We start from the raw sequence: 20,822 nt of genomic DNA, 5'->3' as shown, positions 1-20,822 counted from the left end.
AAATGTTATAAAAATATATATATTAAATTAACCTGGCAGTTAAATTAACCTGGCAAGGGTTTCTTCATGCCTTTGAACATTTATGCTCCCAGATGAAAGACATACATAGAGACTATACATTTTAATATGCCCTAGGCAACAAAATAGCTGGGCATCTGTCTATCCTCCATGTTGTTAGAGTATACCTCTTATAGATAATCCCATTATTATTTACTGTGTTTTATCGTGGCTGCTCTTAACCCAGTTGGACAGCCCTCTGGGCCACATTCTCTTGGCCGTTAGTCCATGGTAGTGCTCGGTCTCCCTCCTGCTCCTTCCTCTTCTATAGGGGCTCCTTCTGCCCCTCTTCTCCCCATGGTCTCTTCTTTATTCAAGTTTCCTCCCTTTCCAAAGTATCCCTTAAAATGACAATACATCTATAATTCATAAAATAACCAGAGCCTAAAGAGAAGCCAACGGGTGGGAACTGGGCATCCCCACAAGAGAGTTTCATGACTCTTTCTGCTGTCATGTCTGCTAAGGCTATGCATCTGACAGAACTGCTGAGATTTCCCTCCATTGGATCATATCATATCATATCATAACATGAAGTTTAGCAGGCAACAAATAAATGAAACAAGTCTAGCCACACACACACACACACACACACCTATCCCTAAATAATGCATGTGATCACTGTTAGGCAAGAGAACCCTTAAAGAGTTAGAGGCCTGGCGGCTGGGGTAAGTTCACAACACTATCCCCACTCTTCCCTGTGCCACCCTTTGCCCATCATTAGCTTTGTCCTGCCAAAGGAGGAGAGTCAGAGTTCAAATCCCTTTATCAGGCCAGAACGTGGGCTGCAGACATCACGGCAGAATTCTACAGAGATAGCTGCGAAGTTCCATCATCAAGGTCACAACTTGTCAATTATCAAAATGCAGGAAAAGAAGAGAGTCTGGGGTGGCAGCAGACTTGAATCAGCATCTATGCATGCTGATGTCCCAGAAATATTCAGATGGCATCCACAGACCAGAGGAAAGTGATTTCACAGCATCCTGCCCTGGCCAAACTGCATCTGGAAGATGGTGATAAATTTTTAACATATGGGATGCATATGTTAAAAGGCACAGTAGCGATGATATCATATTAAGACGAGAGTGGCGAGGGCATGGTGACCCCATGGGAGTCATCACTGGAGAAGAGACAACAGAGGGAAGATTATTTAAGCATCAAGCAGCTAGAGGTGTTAGGAAGAAAATGCTTAACAAAGTAAGCAGATAAAAGATCCAGACGAAGCAGAGAGTTAGAGATGGAAGTGTCTCAAGGTAGGATGCTACTGTTTGCAGGTGGTCCAGTCAGTAAGTGCCTGTCATACAAGCATAAGAACCTTCATAAGATCCCAGAATTCATATAAAGTCTGGGTGTGATGACACACCTGCAAACCAAGCACAGGGCAGGAGATGGATTCCTGAAGCTCATTGGCTGCTCAGCCTAAACTGATGCGCATTGGGTCCAGTGAAAACAATAAAATAAAGGACAGAAGACAGAAGGATGGCTCGGCACCTCAGCCCACCTGATGTGCAATCCTGAGGGCCAGGGTTTGTATCTGTTCTAGCTTCATTTCCGAAGCTGCAATTAAACACCCTGACCAAAATCAGCTTGCAGGCAGGAAGGGGTTGTTTGGTTTACAATTACAAGTTACAGCTTATTTTTAAAGGGAAGTCAAGGCAGGAACCTAAGACAGCTGGTCACACCACATGCCCAGTCAATAATTGAGAAAAATTAATCTGCCCATGTTGTGTGCATGCTTGCTTGCTTCTGCCAAGTGCTCACCAAATGTCCTTCACTCTTAACATTGCTCATGGTTATTGAGTGGTGCTGCCTACAATGGACAAGGTTTACCTGCAACAATTGATAGTTTAGACAAACCCCACAGAAGTACCCACAGGCCAACCTGATCTAGGTTATCCCTTAACTGGGGTTCTCTTCTCAGACGATCCTAAGTTGTGACAAGTTGACATCTAAATCTAACCATTGTGAGGCCCCAGCACCTACATGAGAAGCTGAGCATCCTACAAATGCCTGTAACTACTTCATCTTCCAGGGATCTGACACCCCCTTCTGGCTTCCTTGTACATAAAGACATGTACAAGCACGTGTATGTGATAGTCATGCAAACATAATACACATAAACACACAAACAAGATCCTTTAAAAAACCAAAACCGGGCTGGAGAGATGGCTCAGTGGTTAAGAGCACCGACTGCTCTTCCAAAGGTCCTGAGTTCAAAGCCCAGCAACCACATGGTGGCTCACAACCATCCATAATGAGATCTGACACCCTCTTCTGGTGCATCTGAAGACAGCTACAGTGTACTTAGATATAATAATAAATAAATCTTTAAAAAAAACCAAAACCATCAAAATATAATAAATAATGGTAAAGAGTGATCAAGGAAAGGCACTCAGCATTGAACTTGAGGATCTACATGCACATACATGCACACACATACACATGAACACACATATATGTGTGGTGAAAGGCACTCAGCATTGAACTTGAGGATCTACATGCACATACATGCACACACATACACATACACATGAACACACACATATGTGTGGTGCACACGCATACACACATACCCAGTAATGGAAAGTAGTATGTAGTTGCTATAATTACTGTTGTCCTCACCACCTCTGTTGATCAAGATTAATGACATCATCATCATCACTATGAAGGCTATCGTCATCACATCCACATCCTCACCACCATCAGCAGCACCAGCACTGTTATCACCACCATTATCAGTATCATCGACATTATCAACATCATCCTGGTCACCGTAGGTGACACTAGGACTGAGACAAGTAGACCAGTTCATTTTGTATCGTGTTATTTTCAATTACCTGAGGAGTTCTGTCCTACTGTCCCCTCTTCTGATGAAAAGGTAAGTCAGGGAGCCACCTCCAGACCTTCTTCGCTGCTTCTCACTTGCACCTATTGACAAAGTCGGCTTATGCCCCCTTAGCCCTGATATTAGATAAATTCCGTAGAGTTCAATCTACAGATCTATCAATCACCAGCTGTGTGACCAAAGACAGTTAGGTCCCTCTAAGCCTTAGCTTCTCACCTACAAGTAAGGGTTTGTAAGAATTAATATCCCATGGAGTTGATCTGTGGATTCACTAAGCGAGGCACCTACACCACTAAGATACCCATGCACATAGCCAATCACTATTCACCTTTAATCTGCTGGGCAAAGTAAGGACACACGAGGCCCCATTCTACCGATCCAGCTGCAAAAGTCTCTTCTTCCAGGAAACCTACCTTGGACTTGGGGCTCAAAAGCAGAGCAGAAGGTCAGCAGGACTAGAATTCTGAAAGGGATCAAATGTCCACTTCAGATCAGCCTACAAGTGCAAGCCTCAAAAAAGTCTGTCTCCCTCCTGACACCTCCAGCAGGGCCCTCTCCCTCAAGGGTCTCCTCTTTCCGTTGAAGATTAAAGCTTATCTCTGCAGGACAGCCCTGGGCTGCATTCTCCCCAGACTTGGAAACCTCGAGCCACTCAACAAACAGCAACTGTTTGTTTTGTTTTGTTTTTCCTTTGCATAATGCTAGGTATCAAACCTAGGGCCTTGAACACGCTTGGCAATTGCTCTACTTTTGAACCACTGTTTTCCATGGTGAGAAAAATCACAATTTCATTTCCTTTTTGCAAGTCACATGACTGTTCAATTCTTTGCTTTCCCCAACATTGTAAGAGCGCCTAATCAATTGCTGACTAAATGAAGTTGTGACTAAAAATAAATATTAATAAGCAAATTAACAAGCTCGATCATGATGAGGTTTGGAAGAAATGTAAGGAACCAAACACAAGAGAACAAAGATCCCTTCCTCTTCCAACCCTGTTACGCGTAGGAACAAGTCACTCAGTGCTTAAGTCCGTAAAGACAAAAACATGGGCACAGGGCGCATACTGAACACTGTCCAGCTCAAGCCCTTGACCTAAATTCATCAACTGGAAAGCTGCATTTCTACGTTTTAATTAAAGCTTATAGTTGTTTTTGATCAATCGACTATTAGTAATAATTGCCCAAAATAATTCAATCTGGAAGAAATGCATTCCACACTTATGGATTTATGATCACAGGGAATGAAATTTAATTTCACAAACATGCTTGGATCTCTGTGAAGTATGGGGGAATGATCAATAAAACACTTTCAAAGGCAAAGCATTACATCAGGGCGAAGTTGCTCAGGGGTGAGTGGACTAGGAACATTAGTTCAAAGAGAAAAATGATGTCGCGCTTCAAACTTTTAAAGACGTCACGTGTACGCTTTCTAACAAATGAGGGCTGTTAGGAAAATCACTAAGGCCTTCTGATCGCTTGGAATCATCTAATTTTTAAGTGGAAATGTTTCAGATATGTTGGAAATTACCTTCTACAATTACTTGCATTTATTTTTAAAGTGTCCATATGATAAGCTGCAAGACACGTCATTTTTCAAAATTCTTCCAAGTAGAAGGTGAGGAAGACTGAGATAGGAGCTTGCTCTTCACCCAAAGAAATGGGCTGCTGATTAGCATGGTCCACTCTGCTCTCTGCCCACTGCTCCCTTCTGTGCAAGAAGCAAACATTCACAAAAAGAAGGGTCGAGCGACTGGAAGATCCGGAAAGATGAGGATAGAAAGACATACAAAGACTGGGAACTTTTTTTTTTTTAATGATTCAAAGTACAGCTAGCTGAACTCACTACAAAAAGTAAGAAGGATTCCAAGGTCCTAGGAGGCAAGTAGGGCCAGGAAGCATGGGAGCAGGGTAAGATTGGAAGCTGCTGCCCCCCTGAATCCAGGATGGTTCATCTGCCTGTTCCTCCTGCAGCCAGCATTTGCCTCTACCCAAGCATAGGGAGCCAGGCTCTGGAAGGTGAAAGGCTGGTACTGAGGTCCCTCCATACAAGCAGAGCTCTCAACTGCACACACCTTCATTCATGGATGGGTTAAGGCCTGGCACTGTGGCACATGCCTATAATCCTTTGATCTGCCCCTCATTGTCATAACAACACTGCTTAATCAAGCTCCCAGGACTCGGTGACACAGAGATGAGAAACTGCTCGCTGTTCAGGGGGTCAGCTGTGTGACTTGATGATTCTGGGCTTAGTGTCAGATGTTTTTAGATTCTCCGATGACAGGAGAAGGGCAGGAATTGCATCCCAGTTGCAACACATTACAAACCTTAATGCATGTGACACAAGCTAACATCCCAATGCTAAGTCACCCAGCTGGGCCCAGTAACACTGCAGTGAAGAAACTCACTCTGACATCACCATGGAGAGGGAAGGAGACACATTCACAAAGTCAAAAGCTCTGTCTCCCACTGCCCAGTCATCACAGAGGAGCCATCAGTGTCAGGCTAGCTCCCTCTTTTTTCTCTTGGCACAGTTGTCCCTCCTCTGCCACCTTTATGGCTTCTTCAAGTCCCGGGGGAATTGGAGGTGAGGGTGGGGGCAGAGAATAAAGGAAAACACAAGATCTTACTTCATGGTCTCTGGGCCATGATGTACTTGAAGGACTCTCTGTGAATATTCCCTTAGGTTGCCAGGTCTCTGGAGATCTGTGAGGAGCGGGTGTGGCAGCAGTCCCAAAGGCACCAGGGACTGCAGCTAAATCATATGACTTGCACCTGACTTCCTCATATAAGCCACAAACATCTTGAGAGCTGCGCAGGTGTACCAGGATACCGGTGAATCCATTTTGATGGAGATATGCCCCTGCTGCCCTGATTAGCTGAAGCTGCGTGCCTGGTGAGGTGGCATGGCCTGCTGTGCGTGGATGTGAACTAAGAGTATAAAAGAGTGAGAGGCCCAGGGTTCGGGGAAGATATATAAACAAGGGAGATATAAACAAGAGAGATATAAACAAGGGAGATATAAACAAGAAGAAACAGGACTGAATAAACGCGTGCAGAAGGATCCTGTTGCAGCATCGTTCTTCCTGGCCAGTTGGGCGCACGCAACAGAGATCTTAAGGGTTTTAGTATCCAAATGACTGGCAATACGTGTGCCCTTGGCCCTGGGCATCTAAGACAGGTAGCACCAAAAGAAATCACTTCTACTGTTTTACCTTCAAAGGAGCTAGCCAGTGGCTAACAACCCATTATCTCTCTTCAGACATTGTCTAACCCTAGCCCCAAACTCATACCTATATGCTGAGGGTATTTGTGAAAGCTTCAGGTGAGAGATACACAAAGAGAGAGAGAGAGAAAAATGGTGCCTGGACCACATACCACATAATCTCTCATGGGAGATGTGATGGGTAAGAACTAAGGATTCTACAATTCATCGTTCTTGGTAAATCTAAGGTCACACTCCTCAGTGGAAAGTGTCCCTTGACCTACCATAGAGATGCACAAACCTAGGTTTTCCTATGAAAACATGAGGAAGAAAGAAATGCTGAGATTTCCAGGAGGCTGCTGAGGCCCTGTGAGGAGAGGACGGATGGAAGGGCTGAGGAGGAAGGCACATAGTGACTTCTATTGATGTTGATTCTCTATCACAGAGCATCATGCATGTTAAATACTTGCTCTACCACTGAACTACACCCCTAACTCTGGGATAGTGGATTTTTGGCTGGGCCACCATGCCAAGATATTCCACTAAATACTATCAGTGTTTAGGGGAAGAGAATATTGTACATAAGATGAATATGTTAGTCAGAAAACTTTGAATAAAGCAGATTAGCCCGTGGGATACGGGTGAGCCTCATCTAGGTAGTCAAAGGACTGAGTTCAGCAAAGACTCACCTGCCCAGGCCAGAGGGAATTCTTCCCAGCAGACTGCCCCTGGGTTATAATTGTTATTCTTCTTGGTCACCAACCTGCAACCTAGCCTAATATTCAGAATTTAACAGCTTCTACAAATAAATTAGATGATTATTTTAAATAGATGGGAAGGGAGAAGGGGGGAGGGGAAGCAATAGATGGTTGGTAGATAGATAGATAATAGAGATTAGATATGATAGATAGATAGAGATTAGATAGATGATAGATATGATAGATAGATGATAAATATATAGTATCTTGACTGACAGGCTGACAGACAGACAATGGATGGAAGGCACACTCCTTGCTTTTCCCTGTCTCTCTGGATACAAGGACTCCATTATAGGAAGTGGAGTGGAACAAGTTGAGCTCCCCAACCTCCACAGGTCTTTTTCTCTCCTTTTCTTTTCCTGTTGAACCCTCCTAAGCAGTTCCTCTGTGCCGACAGCCCAGATGCATTTGATTCTTGGGTCAGGTTATGTTGCTCTTGGCCAATGACTGCTTAGAGACAAATGCATTCCTGGAAACTACATTGTAAATCCAATTGTCATAAAGCAGCTCGGGCTTTCCCATGGAAACAATGTCACGCTGAATGATGGCAGGAGGGAAAATACTCTGCACAGCGCTTTGTGCTTTCAAAGAGGATCCACGCACACACGCTGTTGAGCTTGTCCTGGATGGTGGGCGATATGTTCTCTTCATTGTACAAAAGGAGAAATGGGGGCTCACAGAAGCACTTTGCTTGGATCACATGGCTCCTAAGGGGCTCTCGCCTTAACCACGCGAGCTCTCGGCTTCTATCGAATTGTTTATACAACAGAAAGTGAGGCCAGATGCAAGGACTTCAGAACTCCAAGCCTCCACAAGAATTTCCAAATGATAAAGCTCTGCTCTTGAGTCACATAAAACAGGCAAATGAGTGGGTCAGTTCCTCCAGGCACTCTTGAACTACAAAGTAGCCACATAATGCATAAACATCCAGTTCTGCCCACCATAGAGCATCTTACCTGAACAACCACACTGAGCCTCCATCCATCCAGAACACGTAATGAGCAGCTGATCACTACAGGACAGAGCACTGCAGTGCAGAGGGCCCCACACACACACTCTAGATCCATGCACTCAGGGTTTAGCCCCCTTTAACGCTGCTTGCTGTTCGGAAAACAAAATTAAAATTCATAAACAAGCTTGATTTTGTGTTTCTGGCTTGGGGAAGGAAACAAACAGCACAGACATCCTTCAAGAAGGGCTGCCTGGGGCTGGGGCTGGGGCTGGGGCTGGGGCTGGGGCTGGGGCTCAGGCTCAGGCTCGGGCTCGGGCTCGGGCTGGCTCAGTGGTTAAGAATATTTGTTGCTCTTGCACAGGGGCAGGGTTCAGTTACCAACACCCATACAGTGGCTTACAAACATCTGAGAGTCCAAGTCCAGTTCTAGGAGACTGGATGTCCTCTTTTAGTTTCCTTGAACACAAGGCACATACACACACACACACACACACACACACACACAGAGAGAGAGAGAGAGAGAGAGAGAGAGAGAGAGAGAGAGAGAGAGAGGCAAAATACCCACAGGTCCCATGAATCAGAGTCAGAAAAGATGTAAAGGACAGGACTGGGAGCCCAGTGAAGGGTCACTTGGAGCTTTCCCATCCAGGCTGAATGTGATTCCCACCCATCCCACCTGTCAATAAAAAGAGCTTTCAGATTTACAGAAAACACAAACTCCTCCGTCTGCTCTGCTACTACTACCAGGGCAGCTTTGCAGACTCTAGGACCTGTCCAGCTTCCTCTTGTCACTCTCCTCTCTCAATGCTGTCACCTCCACAGATTTAAGTAGGGAGGGCCCAGGCTCTGTCCTGTCCAAGTGGGCGGGGGATAAAGACCAGGTACCTGGTATGAGGTCAGTCTAGACCTCTGTGGCTCTCTCCTCTGTCCTCCACTCACCTCCGTCTAGAGACTTTACAGTCGGGAGAGGAAATGTCTGTGAGTCAGATGACTACCTGGGTATGGTCTTTGCTGGCACACATCTGAGCTAGGGTGGCCTTTGATTGTCCAGCTCCCTGCGTAGAGCACCAGGCCTACTGCTCATCCCGTCCCTGCTCCTGGGCAAAGTGGGGGTGGGGAGGTTGCCCAGACTCAGTGCACTCCAACTCTAGATGGCACTTGAACCTAGGCTGTCCACTGTTTATGACCCGCTGGCAACCCTCCAGGCACAGGGCCCAGCTGGCTGCCAATTCCCTACATTACAGAGTGGCCCAGCAGCCTCCAGAACTCAGGGAGGAAGTACCTGCTGTCCCTACCGCATCATGCTCTAGAGAGGCTTTAGACCGGGAACACGTAAGCAGTAACTCAGGATAGCCAGAAAAGAACAGGATAAAGTGGGGGCTGTGGCTCAATGGGTAAGGTACTTGCCTAGCATGCACAAAGCCCTAGGTTCAATCCCAGTATTGTATAAGATAGGCATAATGGTACAGTTGGTACTGTATCATCAGTATGGTAGAAGCGGAAGGATCAGGCTGCTCTTGTGGGCTACATAGTAAATCCAAGCTAGAGCTACCTGAAGGACTGCCTCAGAGAACGTAGAGGAGAACTCGGTGGCTGGAGCTGCAGAGTCCTAAAGCATACCTACCCAGAAACTGAAACCCCAGAACCACTTAGGTTCAAGGGCAAACAGGACAGAGGTGTCTGCTTCTTCAAGCAGCCAGGAGGCTGCTCTCCTGAGGGCCGCATGAATTTACTAGCTACTCACCTAGCAGCTGGTGGAATGGATCACCCATGTGTCTTCCCTCAGACCCTGGGCTGTCAGGGTTACTCCAAGCAGACCCGGGATTGTTCCATCCTGGGCCTTGGAAATCAGAATGCGCATGGATGGGCTGAGCCCAGCCAAAGCACAAAGCACACTGACAACAAGCAGTCTTTGTAACGACAACCCTGAGGAGTTCAGAGGTGCAGCATGCCTGTGTAGCCATAACGCTGATAATTTACACTTGGTCTCAATATGGTTGGAGATAGCAGACGCAGGGAATGGAAGACTGGATCAGTGTTTTTTCAAGTGCACCCAATACTACTGTTGTACACCTTAGCAGGAAGCCAAGCTCAGGCCTCCAGTGTGAACTATTGATTGAGACTTCATCCATGCTAATGTGCTAACTGACTGCAGCATATAAAAATTACACTCCTAAACAGCTTTTAAAAAGTGGGGGACTGGAAGGATGGCTCAGTGTGGTTAATGCATGCTGCTCTTGCAGAAGATAGAGTTTAGTTCCCAGCGCCCATGTTGTGTGATTCACAACTGCATATAAGTCCAGCTACGGAGGATCTGATGCCCTCTTCTGTCCTCTGAAGTCACACACACACACACACACACACAGAGTACATCCTTTACAAAGGAACAAAATGGGGCTGAAGAGATGGCTCGGTCTTACACGCGTTCACGACTGGCCAGGAAGAACACAGCAAACCGGAATCTTCTGCGGCAAAACTTTATTGCTTACATCTTCAGGAGCAAGAGTGCAAGAGAGCAAGAGCTCTATTGCTTACATCTTTAGGAGCCAGAGTGCAAGAGAGCAAGAGTGCAAGAGAGAGAATGGCGAAACCCCGTCCCTTTTAAGGAGAATTATCCTCCGCCTAGGACGTGTCACTCCCTGATTGGCTGCAGCCCATCGGCCGAGTTGTCGTCACGGGGAAGGCAGAGCACATGGGGTGGAGAACTACCCTTGGCACATGCGCAGATTATTTGTTTACCACTTAGAACACAGGATGTCAGCGCCATCTTGTAATGGCGAATGTGAGGGCGGCTCCCACAGCTCGGTAGTCAGGAACAATTACTACTCTTACAGAGGACCTAGGTTCAGATTCTAGCACTCATACATGGCTCACGGCTATTTTTCTTTTCTATTTGTTTTTTATTGTATTTATTTAGTGTATGAGTGTTCTGCTGCACATACACCTGCAGGCCAGAAGAGGACATCAGATACCACTGTAGATGGTTGTGAGCCACCATGCAATTGCTGGGAATTGAACACTGGACCTCTGGAAGAGCAACCACTGCTCTTAACAGCAGACCCATTTCACCAGCCCCTCACAACTAGTTTTAACTCCATCTCCAGGGGACCCAGTGCCCTTTGCTCTCTACAGATACCAGGCCCACACATGTCATATATGCATACATGCAGACAAAAAAAGCTCATATACATAAAAAAATTAATTTAATTTTTAAAAAAGTTGGAGGCTGGCAAGATAGTTAAGTGGGTAAATGTGCTTGCCACCAATCCTGATGACCTGAGTTTGGTCCCCAGGATCTACCCACATAGCAGGAGAACCAACCTCCCCCACATTATCCTCTGACCTCCACACAGTTGTTTGATCCCACTCCAGAGTCTAAACTGATTGGGTTAGGGTTCAGTCTAGGCTGGGGACCCCAAAGCCTTCACTGCACAGGCAAGAGGACCTCACTGTGAGAAGTTTTGAATACCCTTCAATTTCTTCCTTCCCAAAGACCCTTGAGTTTCTTGCTTGCAGAGTTTATTTCCCCAGCTTTAAATTTTTTATTACATTTATTTATGTGGGGGAGGAAAACAGGGTTGTGTGGAGGTCAAAGGACAACTGGCAAGAGTCGGCTCTCCACCATGTTGAGTCCCAGCGATTGAAGTCAGACCATGGGGCTTGGCGCCAAGTGCCTTTACCCACTGAACCACCCTGCTGGGCCCACTTTCCCAGGCACCACCTCAGTTCTGGGAAGAGCAGGCTGCCATCCAAGTACAGCATGACATCTACGTGCGGTTACAGCTCTGCAGCACACGGCTCTGCTTCGAAACAAAGGGAGAGGACGTTGGGAAGCAACCTTCCCTACCCCCAGCCAGGCACAGACTCAGCCAGGCAGAGGGGTTGGGGGCGGGGCTGCAGTGCAGCTGGGTGGTGGCGATCCCTACCGCCCCAGTCCTCATTTCCTGATCAGCTCAGAAAGCATTTCCATGTTGGCCCAAAGTTTCTGTTTCCTGTCCCCTCCCACACTATTTTTAGGCCCAGCAGGCATTTCCTGTGTTGGCCTGTCCCACCCACCTCGGGTCTGTCCTGGCTTCTCCTATCAGGATGCCTGCAGGGTGGGCCTGACACACGTGATTCCCCTCGTAGGGACCCTGGTGTCCCTGGAAACAGGTTGGTACCCAGCAGGTGGCCCGCAGCTGCCAACTCCCACTTGGTGCCACCCACCCAACGCAAGACTTGCTGTTTCAGAGTCGGCCCTTCCCTTAGGCCTGAGACTCTCCTATCTCTGTGTAGCCATCAAGATACACAGGTGCTGCAGGGACTCCCCAAGAATGGGCAGTGGCACTTCAGGCCTGAAGGTTGGCTTTTATCCTCTGATATCCTAGTCTTGTTGCCATAGTATGGGGAGAACCTGTCAACCTGTGGGTCGTGTCCCTTTTGACAACTATCCCTGAAAATATTTACCTTATTATTCATGACAGTTATGAAGTAGCAATGAAAAATAATTTAATCGTTTCGGGGGAGGGGATCATCACAACATGAAGAGCTGTATTAAAGGATGGCAGCATTAGGAAAGTTGAGAATCACTGAGAGTTCAGGGACTTCCCAGCCTAGACCTAGTCCTTTTACCCTGAGTTGCTCCCCATGCAGCTTCGAGTTTTTAAATACCTCCTGTGCCTAGAATAACAAGGCTCTGTTTACCCAGGCTGAGGTAGACAGGAGAGGACCTTAAAGCTCAGAAACAAGGAGGCTTGAGATTCATCCATCCATCCATCCATCCATCCATCCATCCCAGCCCATCTGACTGCGTGAAAGGATCCACACCACAGATCTCAGTTCTGGGTTCTTCATGACTGCCCTCCTAAAGAGTCTGTATAGACAGCTGACTTTCTTGCTTTCTCCCTCCTCAGGAAAGTATCACACCACAGATACGCTGCATCCATGCCCACTGCATAGATATAAATGTAAAAAGAATAAGATGTTTCCACATCTTCAAGAACTAATTGCAGGGACTGGAGAGAGAGATGACTCAGTGGTTAAGAGCATTGGCTGCTTTTCCGGAGGACTTGGGTTCAATTCCTAGCACCCACATGGCAATTCATAACAATCTGTAAGTCCAGTCCCAGGGGATACAATGCCCTTTTCTGGCCTTCATGGGTACTGCTTGCATGTCTGGCATGGACATGCATGCAGGCAAAACACTCATACACATTTAAAAAATTGTTTTTTTATGTTACACATTAAAAAAATAGTTTTAAAGAACCTTTTGCAGGAGGCAGGGGCAGAAGTAGGTAGATCTCTGTGAACTTGAGGTCAGATTGGTCTAGATAGCAAGTTCCAGGCTATACAGGGCTACACAGAGAGAATCTTTAAAAAAAAAAAATTAGGCTGAGGGTGGTATCATAGACAAGCAATCCATGCAATCCTAGCACTTAGAGACTGAGGAGCAAGGACCAGCTTCAAGGCCAGCCTGGCTTCATAGTGATACCATATAAATAGGCAAACAAATCTCACCCTTTTGTGATCCTTTACTCTAGCTAAGGAAGAGTGGAGACCACAGTATTTGAAGTCAGACCACAGCGTTTTCTCTGGTTCTTGCTCTCACTGTGTAGCCAAGCTGTCTCAAGCCTCCCAACTGCTGGATAATGGGCCTGAGCCGCTGCAGGAAGCCCAGCCTCTTCTCTTTGCATCAGATTCAGGTGGAAAGAAGCCACTTCCCAGAGCAGTGTCTCCAGAACTCTCAAAGGGAGGTTGCCACCAGTACTCTGCAGCCAGCTCCTGTTGGATTCAGTACCACCCACCTGGAACATCAGATTGCCCAAACACCTACAGAGCTATTCTTACACCAAGTCCTAACCAACTCAAAGTGGCTATCAAATGAACATCTCCTCTATCCCTTCTCTGTTTTTCTTTCTCTCTTAATGACATCTGAAACCAGTGGCTATGAGTCACTAGTCTCTGTCTTCTTGACTCCAGAACTTGAGTTCACTAATGGATGGCCTTTCTCTTTCTGGGTGTGAGTCTTTCTGGAAATGTTGCCTTCTGTCCATCTTCTTGGTTAAATGGTTGAAATAATCTATGCAAGATCGCCTAAAAGATATACAGCTCTCAGCTACTGTGTGTCATGTACACACAGTAGGGCTTCGGGGGCTGAGAAGAACCACAATATAATAAAATCTTTTAAAACTCTTGCTATTTTTGGGACTAGAAAGATGACTCGGTAGTTAAGAGCGCTGGCTGATCTTGCCGAGGATCCAGGCTTAGTCCCCAGCACCCACATGATGGCTCAGAGCCTTCTGTAGCTCCAGTTCCAGGAAATCCAACCCCTTCTGGATTATGTGGATATTACATCCATGTATGTGGCACACACACATTCATGCAGGCACAAACTCATGCATATAAAATAAAAACAAACAAAGCTTTTTAAAGAAGAAACATCTTACTACTTAACACAATGTACCACCCACCTAGTGCCAGAGAATAGAGCTGCCCTGGCAAACCCCAGGGACTGTGCAGACAGCTGCCACACTGTAACAGCTGGCAACAGTCACTGCAGAGGACCTGGACAGCTTAGACTCTACACCTGAGCTGATCAACAGAGGAGCCCAGCTCTCTGAATATTGCTCTGTGCTCTGCCCTGTGAGGCCCCCACCCTGTCAGCCCTACATCTCTTGCACTGCCTCTGTTGTCTGGTCCCGGCCATGGCTGAGAAAAGCTGGTTTCCTGGGAGCCTTATAGAGCACTCATTCCTGAGCTGGTAGATAAAGCCACCTGCCAGCTTCCAGGCCCCCTCTTCACCTGTGTCAACCCTCAGCCATCTAGAAAACAGGCTGCTTGGGAGTTAACTGTCCACACTTATTCCAGAAAGTTGAGGAAACCTAGAGAGAAACTCACCCTCTAGGTTCAGAAGCAGAGGAGCAACACACACACACACACACACACACACACACACACACACACTCAGCTATGATGGAGAAGAATGGCCCAGTGGCCAATTCACTGTACCACTCTGGGCCACCAGATGGCGGGCACAAGCCACCTGACTTGACCATCATCCCACTCAGAAGCAGCTGTTTAAAGGGCAACTTCAGTCAGAGGCCACCCTGAAAGGAACCCCAATAACTCACACAACACACCTACATTCACATTCCCAACTTCGCACATAACACAAATAGACAGTGCATACATAATATATACATATTTAATATCATACACAGCACACACGATATAAACACTACAGTAAACAATACAAACTCCTTATAACATACAACACACTCAATAGACAACAAGCACACATACCCAACATCACACACACACTATATAATACATATTAAATGTACATATTCTTAATATCATGCACAGTACATACAATATAAACGCTACAGTACAGAGCACACAGCCACATATCAACATCATAAACACAATATAGCATGACACATATATAATACTCTTTACAACATGCAACAACACACTACAGCACAGAGTACGACATATACCACACACAGCACACAACAATGTATGCAACATTTCACACACCACATGCACTTCACACAGAAAATACAATATAGACAACTCAAGACGCAAGAGGCCTGGTCACATCCCACACCCCACTTTGAGAGCCTGCTGGTTTCTATCTTTGGCTCTCTCCCTGTTGCCAAGGGTACCTATCAGTTCCCAGGGTGACCTCCCTCCCCCATCACCTCCTCCCTCTCTCCTCCCAGAAACTAGGCAACTCCGCCACCACTTTCTGCTTCATTGGGTACTTTCCTTCTGGTTGCTTTTCTGTTCAACTAACCAGGCGATCCCGCGACACACACTATCATTGCTTTATTAGGAGGAACAGAGTCCAGACTGACACCTTTGCCCTCATGGTGGGCAGACAAGACTCCAGTGAGGCAGACCCCACGTACAAAGCCCTCCTCTTACTTACTCCCCTCTCCTGACACACCTGCTCCATCCCCATACATGCTGCTGAAGTCCTGTTAGGGTAGGAGAGCCAAGTGAAAGGAATCCGGTTCCGCCCAGAGCCAGCGGCCCCTCCCATTGGGCTTCACTGAGAGACACAGAGGGACAATAGGTAACTTGGGACACCATACTGTGTGCCTGAGGCTAGGCCTCTCCGGTCAGCTCTATCCTGGGGCCCTCCGGAGCTAAGCCCTGGGAGGTTGAGCCCATTTCAGGATATCTGGTGAATCTCAGAGCTGGGAACCGGCCTCTGGCCTGAATTGGCTTCTCTTTTGTGCTGAGCCTCCAGCCAAGGACCAAGAATAGGGAAAGACAAACAATATTCTCCAGGCTCCGGTAGAACAAAGGGAAGGCTGTGCGCTCTCTGAGCAGGGTGTCTTCACCTGGATGTAACTATTTATCAGGCAACCCAGGCCCCACCCCTTCCAATCTTCCCATCCCCACCGCCATACTCCTCCCTCCCCAGGGTCCTAGCCCCGACGTCCTCAGCCCCAAAATGGAGTGAAAAATTGCAGTCAGTGGCAGAACCAAGCGAGGTAACTTAGAATCTCCCAACCCTTAAAAGTTGCTGGATTTTTGTTTGTTTGTTTGTTTGTTTGTTTTCAACTACAAAACCAGTGATTGTTATCGTGTTTTCATTTTGAGAAGCTCATCAGAGTAGGCTCACAGCTAAATCCTTTGTTCAGAAGTAGTAAACACGGCAGGAATACAGAGTATTAGTTGCAACTACAGATCATGGGAAGTCAGGGAGATGAGAGACCGCCAAGTCCAGGGGTCTCTCAGACGCGAAAACATCCTCACCTTTTAGTGAGATCAGACAGGCAGACTCTCAGCCCATCAAGCTCTCAGACACGCCCTCTGTGGGTGAATGGAGGAAGGCAGATGTACTGTTTCCACAAGGTGAGCTATTACTCCGCCTCACAAAAGCAGGGGATTCTGACCCAGGTACCAGCCCTTAGGAATGTGGTGCCCAGTGGGGGAGAGGGGGGAACCGTGTCATACAGGGGGAAATGCTGTCTGAGCCCAGTTATAAGAGGCACCAAAAGTGGGCAAACCTGTGGCAATAGACAGTACGATGGGAACTGGTTGGATACAGAAAGCTTTAATGTGAGGGCGTCAAGTCCAGCCCCTGTCCCAGCCCCTTCCGTTTCTTAGACTCCGTGGCGTCCAGACGGCCTTTGGCTTCCTCCCTCCTCAGCCTCAAACCACCCCAAGCTCTGGGGAAACTGAAGCTCGAACTTTGCGTCCTAGCCTGGTCATACACTTTCCTCCACACCTATTTCTGAGTTTCATCCATTTCTCTTGTATCTTTCCCTCCCTTGCCAGGCCTCGGTTTGTTCTGTAACTCTGACCACAGACTGCCTTCTAGAACTGTATCTGTCCTCCTCAATCTTTGCACAGAAGAAAGGGTACGAATCAACAACGCACAGCCACCACAAAGCAAACGAAGTCTCTAAAGGCCAGGAGTCACTCCCAGGACAGTCAGGGCTGATTCCAAGGTTGGGCTTGGAGAGGGGAGACATTCCTGGGCCCTGAGCAGGGAGTCCGGGTTATCTGGAGCTGATTGCACTTAAAAGCGCTTGCTTTACTTCAAAGGAGTCTTCAGGGTGCACTCTGGCCATCGGAGCTGTCTCTCTCGGATAGGCAGCAGTAAATCCTTGAGAAGGAACAGAGCCCGGCTGCCCCTGCTCTGGTCCACACGGATCAACCTGTCAGGGCAGATTCCAGAGCTATTTACAGCCCTGCCTGGGGGTCTTTCCTCTTCACAAGTGGCCTGTCTCCCCGCAGAGGGACTGAGGTGGGGAGCAGGTCTTCTGTCCTCTTTCGCAGTGCTGAGGAGAACTGAGCATCCTGGTGGTTAGCCTTAGTCTCCTCACAGCCTCCCATGGTGTTGCCTTCCTCTCCCCATGGCCCTCACACCACCATCAATCCTTAGAGAAATACAAAGGCAACCACAAAGAGAAATCCCATTGCTCCTGTTAGTGATGGCAAGGAGGACTGGAGATCATCCTAGTGCATTGTGGGTAGAGTTGCAACATGGCAGCTGCTAAGAACAGCATGCTAATTCCCTGAGAAACTGGGCGGTGGAAAATAAGCATGGCTTCACATATTTACTGGGCGGTGAGGTCTGTAAGTAGAGTGAACTTTAAAATAATTGAGATAGAAGCTGAACATGGGGGCACTTGTCTGCAACAGCAGCACTCCGGAGTCTGGCTTTGAGGCCAGGAGATGGAAGAAGACCGTTCAGTGGGTAAAGTGAGGCTGGAGGAGTAGGGGGACTTGAGTTTGGGTCTCTGCATTGAATATAAGCCAGATGTGCTAGTACACATCTGTAACCCCGGCGCTGGAAGGGAGCATTGGGTGAATAGAGGTCTTGCTGACCAGTCAGTCTAAGGAAAATAGTGAGCTCCAGATCCAGGGAGAGATCCTGTCTCAAAACCTAAGGTGGACCCTAAGTGAAGGAGAAAGGCCTCCTGCCATTGCTTTGTAGCTCCACATCAGAATACACTCACACACACACACACACACACACACACACACACACACACTCACAAGCACACACACACTCACAAGCACACACACACACATGCATGCACTCACACATCCACATACCACATAAATAAATAAATAAATAAATAAATAAATAAATAAATAAATAAATAAGAGATAAAGTACAAGTCTAGCCTGAGCTACTTAGCATGACTCTCAAAAAGTGAAACATAATTTATTATACTTATTTACATATATAAATACATGAATGCTTTTATATGTACATGCCCACTTTTGGTGACTCATGTAACTGGGCTCAGACAATATTTTACCCTTTGTGACATATTTTTTCACTTGGCATATATATGTGTGTGTATATACACATATATTCTTTATACATTATATATAATATTTTATATATTTTATATATAAATACATATGCTTTTTTTAGAGCAGATATTTGAAAAATTATGTAAACACCTATGTTGACAGTAGCCCAGTTGTGACAGACAAAAGGTAGAGGTGCCCTATGCATTTACATATAGATTAGTGACCAAGCAAAGCCTGGAGAGGGCAGGGGTTGTGGCCAGCATGGCGTGTGTGAAGGAGGTGTGTGAAGGAGAGCCCAGCACTAAATTCAAAACAGAACAAAATATGGTATATCCCCCACAGGTTTGTTTGAACACTGGTTCCCTGCTGGGGGTCCTGTTTGGGGAGTTGTGGGACCTTCAGGAGGTGGAGCCTCATCTGAAGAAATGGGCCACTAGAGGAGGGCCTTGAGACTTTGTAGCCTTGCCTCCTTCCTGTCTTCTCTCTCCCACTTCCGGCAACTATGAAGTGATGTAGGCCAGACATTCACTCCCGTCACTCTTGCATCCCTCATGATGAGCTGTATCACCTCAGACTGTAAGACAAAGCAAAGCCTTCCTCACTTAAGTTTCTTCTGGTCACATATTTGATCACAACAAGTGAAGTAACTAATACAGTGTCCAATGGAAGGACACTGAAGCATGCTACAGTGTGGCCAAACCTTAAGGGCACCATGCTAGGTAAGCCAATCACAACCAGACGAGCTTGGCCTGGAGGATGGGCCTGGAATCCCATTTGCTCAGGAGGCTGATGTAGGATGACTGCTAAGTTCAAGTGAATGAGCGCAAGGCTAGCCTGGACCACTTAGTGAGACCCTGTTTCAAAATAAAAAGAACCACACCTACCACCTCACCAAACCAACATAATCGCTGACTACATTCTACATACCTTTCCTTATACCCAGAACAGTGTAGTCTCTGCTCCTGTGGCATCAACTACAGGCAGCTAAGGAACACTGAGAGCAGGGGAAATGGTCTTCCCCAGGGAGGAGCTCACCTACTAGTTACCTAATGCCAAATGGTCTGAAAACATGTACACACAAGTAACATATGGACAGAGCAGGCTATACATATATATATGCAACTAATTTTAAGGAGAGCAAAGAGGGCTACATGGGAAGCTTGGAGGAGTGAAAGAGAAAGGACAAATGATATAAGTATAATCTTAAACGAAGAAAGGGTTGGCGACCTAGCTCTCATGGTAGATCTTGCTTAGCATATTTGGGAGCTGGAATGCTCAGATCATAGAGACATGAGGTGGAATGGTAGGTACCAGGCCCCTGGAATGGTGGGATCAGGGAGGCCTTGCTTCATGGTAGAGTTTTGGTTCCACAGAATAAAATGAGTTCTGGAGGCAGATAGTAGGGACGGTTCAACAGAACTGTATGCACAAAATGGTGAACTTTTATGTCATATGTATCTTATCACTATTTACTTACTTATTTATAATGGGTTTTCTTTCTCTTTTATTATTTTATTTTATTTTAAATTTTTGAATTTTCAAGACAAGATTTCTCTATGTAGATCCCTGGCCGTCCTAGAACTTACTTTGTAGATCAGGCTGGCCTTGAACTCACAGAGATCCACTTGTCTCTGCTTTCCAAGTGCTGGGATTAAAGATGTGTGCCGCCACTAAATGGTCCTTAGTTTAAAATTTTTAAGATGAACAAAGCTAAGAATCCAAGATTAAGAAACTCTACCTAGAAACAAACAAACAAACAAACGGGCAGTGGTGGCGCACACCTTTAATCCCAGCACTCGGGAGGCAGAGGCAGGCGGATTTCTGAGTTTGAGCCCAGCCTGGTCTACAAAGTGAGTTCCAGGACAGCCAGGGCTACACAGAGAAACCCTGTCTCAAAAAACAAAAAAGGAGGAGGAGGAGGAGGAGGAGGAGGAGGAGGAGGAGGAGGAGGAGGAGGAGGAAGAGGAAGAGGAAGAGGAAGAGGGAGAGGGAGAGGGAGAGGGAGAGGGAGAGGGAGAGGGAGAGGGAGAGGGAGAGGGAGAGGGAGAGGGAGAGGGAGAGGAAGAGGAAGAGGAAGACTCTCCCTAGGAGCAGCCTAAGAATTAAAGTCAGGTTTATTTGGGGCCAAAACATGAGCAAGTTGCCATGCAGCCTTGCCCCAGCCAACAGTTTCTGCAGAGCCAGCCAGCCCCTTGTTTGTGCTGCTGGTGACACAGATGTGTTTCCCTGGATGGTAACCCCAGGC

At 46.8% G+C, this 20,822-nt stretch overlaps 2 long non-coding RNA genes across 7 annotated transcripts in view; both read right to left on the bottom strand.

The window, feature by feature from the left end:
• Positions 1-3,464, bottom strand: part of Gm13846 — a 92,079-nt gene extending 88,615 nt beyond the window's left edge. For all 3 annotated transcript variants that reach the window (XR_001785212.2, XR_001785210.2, XR_868941.3), the window contains exon 1: positions 2,892-3,464. This is a non-coding gene — a long non-coding RNA (predicted gene 13846). The remainder of the gene's footprint in view (positions 1-2,891) is intronic.
• Positions 3,465-18,700: 15,236 nt separating this feature from the next.
• The window catches only part of Gm31486, a 30,632-nt gene continuing 28,510 nt past the window's right edge, over positions 18,701-20,822 (bottom strand). For all 4 annotated transcript variants that reach the window (XR_001785214.1, XR_001785213.1, XR_001785215.1 and 1 more), the window contains exon 3: positions 18,701-19,151. This is a non-coding gene — a long non-coding RNA (predicted gene, 31486). The remainder of the gene's footprint in view (positions 19,152-20,822) is intronic.

This window comes from Mus musculus, chromosome 6 (genome assembly GCF_000001635.26).
Source record: "Mus musculus strain C57BL/6J chromosome 6, GRCm38.p6 C57BL/6J".
In the NCBI taxonomy this organism is placed as follows: Eukaryota; Metazoa; Chordata; class Mammalia; order Rodentia; family Muridae; genus Mus; species Mus musculus.
This window is presented reverse-complemented; position numbering and strand designations above follow the sequence as displayed.